Raw genomic sequence first — 11,229 nt, forward strand, 5'->3', positions numbered from 1 at the left:
CTCCACATGGGGGACTGAGGTCACTCCTTTGCCCAAACCAGGGGGGTAACAGGGGCCCAAAGGAGGAGAGGGAGAAGGGACCATGACCCAGAATAAGAGATGCGACTCAGGGCAAGAGGCCCCTGGGGTCACATGTCAACTCCACCAGCCCCTGGAGGCAGCAGCAGGATGGCCTGGAGCCCTGGGGCCAGAGCAGGGCTCAGCAAGGGGCTGCCACTAACAGGGCTGAAGGGTTTGCTCTGCAGCAGCCAGTCAGCAGCTAGGGCCTTGCACCAGAAGGGTGAAGGAGGAGGAGGAAGGAGGAAACCACAAGTACATGCACACACAGACACACACACAGACATGCCTCTCACTATCTGTCCCAGGCCAGGCCCCGGCACACGCCCTCTATGCAAATCCCAACCCAGCTCCTTGCTCAAGTAGCTGCCCTGGGGTGCTCAGAGCCACTGCCCCCAGGAGCTGAGCTTCCCTCCCAGGCTCTGGGCTCCCCTTCTGCAACACCATGACAGCCCTGCTCTGTCCCCTGCTCCTCCTGGCCCTGGTCCCAGGTGAGTGCTGGGGGAGCTGCACTAAGTGGCAGAAGTTGGGGAGGTTTTGTCAGGGTGCATGCTGACTGATCCCTGCTTTTTTCAGGCATCCAGTCCCAGCTCCAGCTCCAGGAGTCTGGCCCAGGAGTGGTGAAGCCTGGGGAGACCCTCAGCCTGACCTGCACCATCACTGGTGGCTCTGTCAGTAGCAGTAACTACTGGAGCTGGATCCGGCAGCCTCCTGGGAAAGCGCTGGAATGGATGGGGTACATAGTTGGAAGCAGTGGTAGCACAGGCTACACCCCGTCCCTCCAGAGCCGCATCACCATTTCCAAGGACAACGCCAAGAACCAGTTCTCCCTGCAGCTGCGCTCCCTGACAGCCGCAGACACCGCCACGTATTACTGTGCCAGAGACACAGTGACACAGAGCAGAGCAGAGGCTGTACAAAAAGAGGAAGCCTGTTCTTCATAGTGTAGCAAAATAAAAAAAGGCTCAGACAAAGACATTCCCACCTGAAAACCTCACACTCATGGAGCGAAACTCCCGCAGGATCAGCTGTGGCCATCTGAGCGTTCCTACATTTGGACCCATAAAATCCCAGAAAGGACAGGCCTGAGAGTGTCACCAGGCATTTGACAGACAGATGTTAGCAAGCAGTACCAGTCTCAAGGAGGCTTCATCACAGAGCTTTTGGGGACACTGTCAGAAGGAGTAGCCATGGCAGTGGGGCTCGTCACTCCCTTGGGCACTTGTGCAATGCCCAGCCCTGCCTGCCCAAAGGGCCATCAGCAAAATACTCCTGGATTCAAAACACACTCTCCTGCAAACCATTTCCAAAAGGCTTGAGGGGTAGTACCAGGCTCCTTTCTCCAACTGCTGTTTTTCCGGCAGTGTGAGTACTCCTAACTACCCTTGGCTCCCATAGCACTCATCTTCATGGCCAGCAGAGAAGACAAAGATGTCCATTTCCTTAAGTCTTCCTGGGTGCTGACATCCTCCGCAGTCACACAGGACTTTCCTTCCTGCTTCTGTATTTCATCAGACATTTCAAACCACCTTGGGAATGTGTGCCACATACATGCCAAAGGTTGTTATGAAACTGGGGTGTCCAAAACCACTTTGGCATCTTGGAAGATCATCTTTTTCCTGAACTAAATTGACTCTGTCAAGTGGAAACCTCTGCAGGGATCATTCCCACGGGGACACCTAGACAATGACAGCTCCCTGCACAGACAGAGCTCTGCAGCTTCTTCCAGCCTGGTGCCTCCCCTGGCCCCAGCTCCTTCTGATGCCCCAGGCCCTGGGCTCCTGCAGGGCAGAGATAGCTCTATCCCCACACAGCACCACCCTTGCACCCAGATGGCAATGAGGGAAGAGCCCAAACCTGTCACCAGGTAAAACAGCAGGAGGCAGGGATGTGCCCACCACCAGCCAAGCCTTGCAGCTGAGAGCAGGCCCACGCCACCCCTCCCATGGGCAGGGGCCAGCTGCAACAAGAGGGGCTCTTGCATCTCCAGCACCCCCATGGACAGGATTGCTCCAGAAACCACCCAAGTCTCAGCTTTCCCAGCAGCCAGGAGACATTAGGCACAGCTGGCACTGCATGGAGCTGGGCTCCCCAGGCCTCCGACCTCTTGCCAAACCCTAAATGTGCACTGTGACAGGCCAGTAGGGGGCGCTCCTGCATTGAGACACCCACCTCCCTGAGCCCCACCACCTTCCAGGCTCTGAATGCCTCCCTAGGGGCGCCTTATGTTCGGCCAACCCCTCTCCCGGAGCACACTTGCTAGTCTGGGGGTAACGTCACAGCCACCACCCCGAGAAGGGACTGTCTCGGCCCTGTGTCCTCAGGGAAACACAGGCCTAATAGTCATACGGGTACTCAACCTGGTACAGGCACTTGGGGCACTTCCCCAAGTCAGGGGGCAGTAAGTGAAGTCTCCCTTAGTCCGCAGACCTAAGGGGTCTCTTAGGCATAATTTAGACCCACCCCTCAATAAGTCTCCCACACCGGTCACAAAGGAAAACTTTATTGATTACAAGGGGTAGGGGAAACTAGGGTACAGGATTAAGCAATATCTTAGAAATCCTAAAGAGCAAACCGTGTGGCTGAGGTAGCCTTTTGATTATGCATCCCTGTTAATACCAGCTAAATATTTAATCAGATTGAGTAGCTTACTCACAAGCATCTTCCAAACGGCCGGTGAAGTTTCCCTTTAGGGGCAGGCAGTTCCTTGCTCATGAGTTCTGGGGTGAGAGAGAGCTAGTTTCAGATGGTAAGGCTTCTCTATGTCCCCTACATGGCTGCTGTTTCACCTCATGGCCGAAGAGAGAGAGAACCCCTCCTTCCCTGCCCCGCAACTTATATAGCCCTGTGACCTCATTCACCTGGTCCAGTGGAGGTCAGCCCCAGTTGGCTGTCAGCCAACCAATTTGAAATACATCACCTGTTACCAGGCAGATTCCAGCTCCCCAGGTAGAAACCCCTCACCCAGGTAATTGATGCAAGTCACATAGGCAGAGGGAGCAGGTTTCCCCCCTCCCTCAGGGATGCAGCCAGCTCAGGTTACCTAAAGAGACAGGCTGAGGTGGGAATCCTCTGTGCTGGCCCATCTTGATCACATTGTTGCCAGGCAGAGATTTTGGGGAGAAACCAAGGTGGCTTTGTGCTACATGCACCACTGTGACTGCCTGCACCTAGCAAACCAAGCCCTGACTCTCTGCTCCTCTGCAGCCCCCAGGGACAGGGCAGCTTCCCCCTGACCTCAGACACCTCTACCCCAGGAAGCACCAGTCTGCCAAGGGTGGGGACAGGTCCCTTCAGCAAAAGGGCAATCAGGCCCCCATGTCCTGGCGTGGGAGTTGCACAGAGGTGGGATAGGAGGGCCCATCACCTGCTTTCTGCACTCAGCACAGCTGATCCCCATCACAGGAAAGAGCAGCAGGGGCTGGGCTAAGTCAGGGGAGATGCAAATCAGGGGCAGGCTGCCATGCCAAAATTGCTCCATCCTGCTGCCCAGGCAGCCCCTAAGTGAACAAGCAATAGCCACTCGGGTCTGTGCCATGAGTTACCAACACCCACGAGTTTTCCCCAGAACCAAAGATGGGACTTAGGCTGCAACTCCTTGCCCTGGCAGCAGCTCCACAAGGTATTTCATCCTCCCACAAGACATGCAGAGGAAGGGGAGGGCTGCACAGCTGCTGCCTGGTAATAGTTACTCTTGTATCCTACCCTGTTTTCCAGGGGCCTGTTTCCAGGTGCAGCTGGGGGAGTCTGCAGGGGACAGGAGGAAGCTTCAAGACTCTGCACGTCTCCTGCAAATCCTCTCAGTTTACCTTCATGGACTACTACATGGTCTAAATCCAGCAGGCTCCTGGAAAGGGGCTGGGCTGGATGGCTGAGATAAGGGATACTAGATCCAACTAGTGATAATCCCTGGCTGTCAAAGGGTGAATTACCATGTGTCAGGATCACTCCCAGAGCCTGCTACACCTGCAAGTGAGCAACCTGAAAGCTGCAGATGTGATCAGGTATAACTGTGACAGACTGAAAGGGATCTCAACCCTAGTAAAGCAATATAAAGGCACAGCTCAAAACCGCCCTTCTGAGGTGCTAGGTGGGGGCAGCCACCCCCCACCTGCCAGCACAGCCCTGCACAGAGGCAGGAGGGCATGAGCCTGCAGGGGGAACAGTCCACACTTACAAGACTCCTTTCAACTCCACCTGCCCTAGCAAAAGCTGCCCCCAATCCCAGCTCTACAAATATTGCTCCAGTGCCCAGAAAATACCGGGCACATCCCTTTTGGCTATTCAGCAGAGGACAGCTTATTGGAGGAAGCAGTGGATTCAGTTGCCTTCCGCACATGGAAAAACCCAGCATGGTCCCATCACTGGGCCCAGCATCATGTGCAATCATGTCTTCTCACATGGTGAAATCTTTGTATCCAACCAAGGGCTGGTCTCTATGAAAGCAATGATGATATGATGCAGCCTTTGCTGGTGTCCCTGCACACCTTTCTGCCCCAGCCCAACACCCAGCCCTGCTGCTTCCACTCTGCACACATAGTCTTACCAGCCCACACTCAGGTCTCTGCAGGCTGAGGCAATCCCCACTTCCAGCACTTGCTACAAGCCCCTCAGACAGCCCTGAGCTCACCTGCAGGACTCATGTCCTCCCAAGGGACTTAGCTTCCCCCACATTGCCGCTGTGACCAAGGACCCTTCTCCCTCCAGGCCAGACTCCCGAGTGGTTCAAACACATTGTGGGGTCCAGGCGGCAGGGCAGCCCCTCCTGGGTGTGAGTAACTTCTGAGCCATGCTCTGCCCCCTGCTCCTCTTGGCCCTGGCTCCATGGGAGTGCCTCGGGAGACTGTGGGAGGTGCAGCTGAGAAGGGTACATGTGGGGCCAGTCCCCACTGATTCTTGTGTGTTCTAGGTGTCCAGTCCCAATTCCAGCTCCTGCAGTCTGGCCCACGGGTGGTGAAGCCTGGGGAGACCCTCAGCCTGACCTGCACCGTCACTGGTGGCACTGTCACAAGCAGTTACGGTGGATCTGGATCCTGCAGGCTCCTGGCAAAGGCCTGCAGTGCATGGGAGCATGGAGTGGTAGCACATATGACAACACAGCTTTCCAGAACAAAATCACCATCTCCAGGGACTCTTCCAACAGCAAATACTACCTGCAGCTCAGCTCCCTGACAGCTACAGGCACCACCACGTATTACTGTGCCAGGGGTGGCACAGTGACACAGAGCAGGGCAGGGGCTGCACAAAAAGATGAAGTGGATTCTTAACAGGCAGCCCTGCAAGTGTCCCTTCTGAGACAGAGACAGGAACAGACAGAGACAGAGAGAGACACGCATGAAATACATGACCAAGAGCAAGCCGAGGCTGGTTCTCCCCAGGAGCTCCACACTGCTGTGGGGATTCACAACCAGACCCAGGCTGGGAGTGGTGAGTGTCTATTTCCAGGCCAGGTCCACTGCACGCCCTGCCTGGCCTGAACCCCCAGGCCCTCCCTTAGTGAGAAGGGGACTGAGCACTTCCAGTCTGGCACCCCTGACATACACATGGCACCAGCAGGGACATCACACACACAAAGCAGTGACATGTACATGCAAACATATATGTGTGCACGTGAACACTAAGAAATGCAAGAATAACTTTAGTCCACCCCATGACAGCCCAGCACTACAGAGAAGAGAGAGAGAAGGAGTCAATGAACCCAGAGCCTGGCAGGGGGCAGGGACTGCAGAGTAACCCCCAGTCCCTCGCAGGCAGCACTGACCCTGCTCTACAACCTCCCTCCCCTCTTTCAGCCTAGACAGCTGCTGATCCTGTTGTCATCCTTCTTACTGTCTCAGGGTCCAGTTGTGTCTTTATCCCATTCGTTTTCCCTGTCCACTTCCCTTCCCAGGAAGACTTTGAACAGCCTGTGCCATGGAGATGTGGCACATGCGTCACAGACCCAATCTTTGCTTCACTTTGGCCTCCTTCTTCTGCCAGGATCTCCTTCCACTCAGCTCAGGGTCAAACTCCATCCCAAGGATCTGGACTCCCTCACAGGGGACTGAGATCCCCAGGGACTCCAGGTCCCCAAGCTCACCCATGACCAGGCAGGTGCTCTTGCTCACATCAAGCTTTGCCCCTGCTGCTGCCTCATAGATCCATGTGTGCCAAAGTGCTCTCTACAGCACACTTATTCTGGCACAGGACATTTTGGTCATCTATGTAGGCCAGGACCTTGGTCTCTTCCTTGCTTTCTCTGGGAATCAGGACTTCATGCATCCCAGGGTCCTGCTTGATGTGCAAGACCAGGGGTTCAATGGCACAGAGAAAAAGGATCGGGGAGAGCAGACAGCCCTGGCAAACCTCTGACTCTATTACCATCAGCCATCTGTCCTGCTCCAGCTGGAGCACATCCCTCAGTTGCAGTAGTGCTCCATGGATCTCGCATCCTGATACCAGACATCACTGGTACTCATGGCTGATTGAACCTAGGACAGATATAATTTGCTCAGCCAAGAATTTGGCCAGCAGCTTATAGTCAAAATTCAGGAGGGGGATTGGCCACCAGTTCTTCAAATCTTCCCTCAGGCCCTTCTGTGCAAGATGATCATGAGGCTCTGGTCCATTCAAGGAATCACCCAGCATTGCTGACCGGGGCAGTGCATTTCCTGCCTGAGTCCCACATCCCTGAGCACCTCCTTCTCATCTGCACTGAGCTCTCTTGGGTGAGAAGCAGTGTAGGAGGAGCCATCCCCTGAGGCTGCTCCAACCCCACTTGTCCTTGCAGCAAAGTGCGCTGAGCTGCACTGAGCCAGAGCCTCCTGGCAGCTCCTGTACTTCCTGGGCCTAACCATATACAAATCCCTCCCCCACGCCCCCAAACACATCCCAATCTCTCATTACCAACCCCTGGATCCAAGCAGCTGAGTGAACCCCCCAGTCACAAACACCATGTATCTGCTCCTTGTTGTCCTCTCGCTCCTGGCTCTGCCCTTAGGTCAGTGCTTGCCCCCTCCATAACCCCGAGGGCCCCATCATGGCTGCGCTAAGCCCCAGGACAGGTTTCCCCTGCCAACAGTGGGCAGCACTGTGTGGGATGTCTCATGGACCAGCTATTTCAGGGGCTGACCTGCTCCATGCATCCTTTGCAGGGGACATCTCTGAGGTGTGGCTGGAGCAGTGGGGAACTGAGCTGGTGAAGCCCACAGAGTCTGCCTCACTCATGGGTGTTGTCTGTGGCCCTCCCCTTTGGGATCATGCTTGGAGCTGGGTCTCACAGCCTCCTGGGAAGGCCCTGGAGTGGCTGGGGCTTATCCAAGGGAATACAAACCTGCAGAACAATTCAGTCTTCAGGAACTGAATCAGAATCACCGAGGAGTCACAGATCTAGGAACCAGGTGTACTTGCTACTGAACAGCATGGGGGCAGCTGACAGGGCCACCTACTACTGCGCCAGGGGAGCACAATGACACAGGGCAATGGGGTGTCCTTTAAAAATCCCTCCTGTCCCGAGCAAGAGCACGTTTTGACACTGACCCAGCACTACATCATCTGCAGCAGGATGTGCATGGAAGGGCCTTGCCTTTCAGACAAACCCACCCCCTGTCATGTTTGTCAGGGTTGGGCACTGCTGCCCAGCACTTTGGGTGAGATGGAGCAATTTAGGAGCCCAGAGACACAGTGCTTCAAGGCATATGTTGAAGCATAAACTTCATAGCACTGCTGTCCTGGGGCCCCACGTCCTAGGTTCCTTATCATGGCCTAGCCCCACAGGGACTCCAGCAGCATTGGCCCAGGTCATCCGAAGTCTAGGTGTGACAGAAACACACAGAGCGTGGTTGTCAGTGTGGAGGTTTGGGCTCACCTCCTCCCACCATCTAGCAGGTTGCATAGCCCAGGGCTTCTGCAGGCTCAGCTCTGCCAGCAAGGGCCCCTCATCTGCCAGAGCCTGCTCCCAACTTTGAACCTTTGGAGAAAGTCACAGGGATGGAAAGACAAAATGATCATGGTCTTTCTGCTGAAACCTGGCTTTCCTATTGTCTGCTTTCTTGAAAATCTAACAAGAGCTGACAGGGGGGCAGACATTTCTGGCACAGTGATACCAAGTGCAGCACCAAGGGAGAGATGTTCAAAAATATTTAGGTGCCCAATGCCCAGTCATTCCAGAGAGTCAGATGCCTAAAAGCTTCCCAGCACCTGCACCTCCCACGCAGCAGGTCTTCTCCCAATGAAGCCGGTGACCCCGACTCCTTGGGAATGCCACCAGGCCACTCTTGAAAACTCTTGACCCCTCACTTCTCTGGAGATCTGCCCCAACCATTGAAATATCAGGATCTTACAGGTGGTGGCAGGACAGGACTATACCAGATTTTGCACTCCTCACTGGAGATGCAGAGGGATTTGTTGGCTGAGTGATTGCAGAGCCACTGACCATCATCTTTGAAAACTCATGGCTATAGGGGAGGCCCCAGATGATTTGAAAAGGGCAGACATAGTGCCAATATTTAAAAAAGGAAAGAAGGAGGATCCAGGGAATTACAGATCAGTCAGCCGCATATCAGTTCCTGGAAAGATCATGGAGCAGATCCTCAAGGAATCCATTTCTAAGTACTTGGAGGAAAAAAAGGTGATTAGGAGCAGTCAGCATGGATTCACCAGGGACAAGTCAAGCCTGACCAACCTGATTGCCTTCTATGATGAGGTGACTGGCTCTGTGGATGGAAGGACATGGGTGGATGTGATTTTAGCAAGGCTTTTGATATGCTCTCCCACAACAGTCCCACAGGCAAGCTAAGGAAGTATGGGCACCCTCAGCAACTTTGCACAGGACACCAAGCTGCGGGGAGTAGTGGATACACTGGAGAGTAAAACAAGGATTCAGAGTGACCTGGACAAATTGGAGGATTGGGCCAAAATGTATTTCATGAGGTTGAACAAGGACAAATCAAAGTCCTGCATTTAGGACAGAAAAATCCCAAGTAATAATACAGGCTAGGAGATGACTGCCTGGGTAGCACCTTTACCAAAAAGGCCCTGGGAGTTACAGTGGACAATAAGCTGAATATGAGCCTAGACTGTGCCCTTGGTGCCAGGAAGGCTAACAGCACCCTGGGCGGCATTGCTAGGTGTGTTGCCAGTTAGTCCAGGGATTTGAGTCTTCCCCTCTTTTCAGCACTGGTGAGGCCACATCTGGAGTACTGTCCTCAGTTTTTGGCCCCCACCACAGAAATCATGTGGACAAATTGGAGAGAGTGAAGGGGAAGAAAACAAAAATAGTTTGCGGGCTGAGGCACATGGGTTATAAGGAGAGGCTAGGGGAACTGGGCTATTTACTTTGAAGAAGAGAAGACAGAGATGATTTAATAGCAGCCTTCAAGTACCTGAAGGGAATTCGAAAGAGGACGGAGCTGGACTGTTCTCAGCAGTGGCAGATGACAGTATAAACAGCAATGGTCTCAAATAACAGCAAGGGAATTTTAGGCTAGCTATTAGGAAGAATTTCCCTGCACCGTGTCTGGATTCCCTCTCACCAGCTGGGCTGTGCACTGGGTTCACCAGACATCAGGGGAATTGTTGGGGTGGGACTGAGCTATCTGGCCTGGTGGAGGCATTGTCTCTAACCGTGCTCTCAAAACCTGCCTCAGCATCAGCAGAGACACGTCCAGCAGTAAAGTGCAGCTGCACCTGACCGGGGTCCAGGATGGAGACACAACCCAGTACTGTGCCAGAAATACACACAATGAATTAGTACCCATGAGAGCCTGCACAGAAACTAGCCCTACAGGACCCACCTGCCGCGTGAGAGTCAGAGGCAGCAGCACATGCTCAGCCTGCTGGGTCAGACACGTCAGGTCTATTAGATCACTGGACCCAGTCAGGTGCAGCCTCGCTGGACCACTGATAAACATATGCTCTTCACACAAAGGTTTTGCTGAAACATTGGCCAGAGTACATCTCACTAGCAAACCTGACTGATGCCTGAGCTCCTCACATAACAACACTTGGCATCTGGACCAGATGTGCACTCCTGCCAAGAGATGGGAAGCAAAATGATGGTACAAGGCAGGGCAGTCCAGAACCAGGCTAAAGTTGGAACAGGAACCCCTAGGTGACAATATGGAACAAGGCTCTGGTACAGGATGGTTTGAGACATTCAAGATACAGATGGAGTGCAACACATGACTTTTGCAGATCATGGAGTAAAAGGAGAAGTGTATATCAGGGGAACTTCACAGTGGCCCGGAGGAGCCTGCATGGTGTTGTGCTGACTACCTTGTCACAAGTACAACAGCCTTAGCTCCAGGTCTGAGTCTGTGGTCCTTCTTTAAGACAAGATTGATGTTGAGATCTTTTGGCTATGCCTAGTCGGCACTGCAGTTACTGAGACTTCAACACTGACAACAGATTAATAACACCTGATGAGCACAGCACAGATGATAACGGTTAACCCATAGGACAGCCTGACAGCAGGAAGCAGTAGTCCCTGCTACCAATGAGCACCTGGAGCACAAAAGTGATTGAGGTACATCCCTCTGAGCTAGACAGGGATTTGTGAGACCCACGGTGGTGACCAGGGGAAGCTCGCTGGGTTTCTCCAGTGCAGCAGGAGAGACCAGCTCCCATCATCAATGGGATCCCTGCACCGCGTGGGAAACAAACTCACTCAGCCCCAACATGCATGGGAGAGGAGGGGAGAAAGGAGATGATGAAAGGAACAGGCCTGTGGGCTTCAGCCCATGCAGGCTGCTTTATAGCAGGTACAGTTCCCCACCAGCCTCCCTGGGAGCACCTGCCATGGAAAGGTTTGCCCCAGGCCACCTTCTATCCCAGACACCAGACAACTGCACATCCATGTGCTGGGAGGTAGATGGGCACACAGGATCACACACAGGAAGGGTTTCCCAGCACCTGATAGATTGTGGTTGCCTGAAACCCTTTTGCAGCCTGAGCAATCCCCACCTCCTGCTGAGCTCCCTGCCCTGCCTCAGGGGGATGAGTCTTCTTCACAGAGACTCTGACCAGTGTTGGCAGGACACAAATGCTCTGTTCTTATCCCTAAAAGTGAAAGCACATACAAATCATTGCCAAGGGGCTCCACAATGGTTTGGCTTGGTGGGGACAGGTCCCTTCAGTAAAGGGCAAAGAAATAAGGCCCCAGAGCCTGGTGTGGGAGGTACCAGACACAGGGGA

At 53.9% G+C, this 11,229-nt stretch overlaps 1 pseudogene across 1 annotated transcript; it reads left to right on the forward strand.

The window, feature by feature from the left end:
* The first annotated feature begins 454 nt into the window (after positions 1 to 454).
* LOC149862387 (immunoglobulin heavy variable 4-59 pseudogene) lies at positions 455 to 1,001 on the forward strand (annotated as a pseudogene). Its single transcript, XR_016443190.1, has 2 exons — positions 455 to 548; positions 634 to 1,001. The product of XR_016443190.1 is annotated as an immunoglobulin heavy variable 4-59 pseudogene (transcript).
* Positions 1,002 to 11,229: the final 10,228 nt, after the last annotated feature.

The sequence above is a fragment of the Crocodylus siamensis genome, chromosome 6 (genome assembly GCF_052110815.1).
Source record: "Crocodylus siamensis isolate JL-2025a chromosome 6, ASM5211081v1, whole genome shotgun sequence".
NCBI lineage: Eukaryota > Metazoa > Chordata > Crocodylia > Crocodylidae > Crocodylus > Crocodylus siamensis.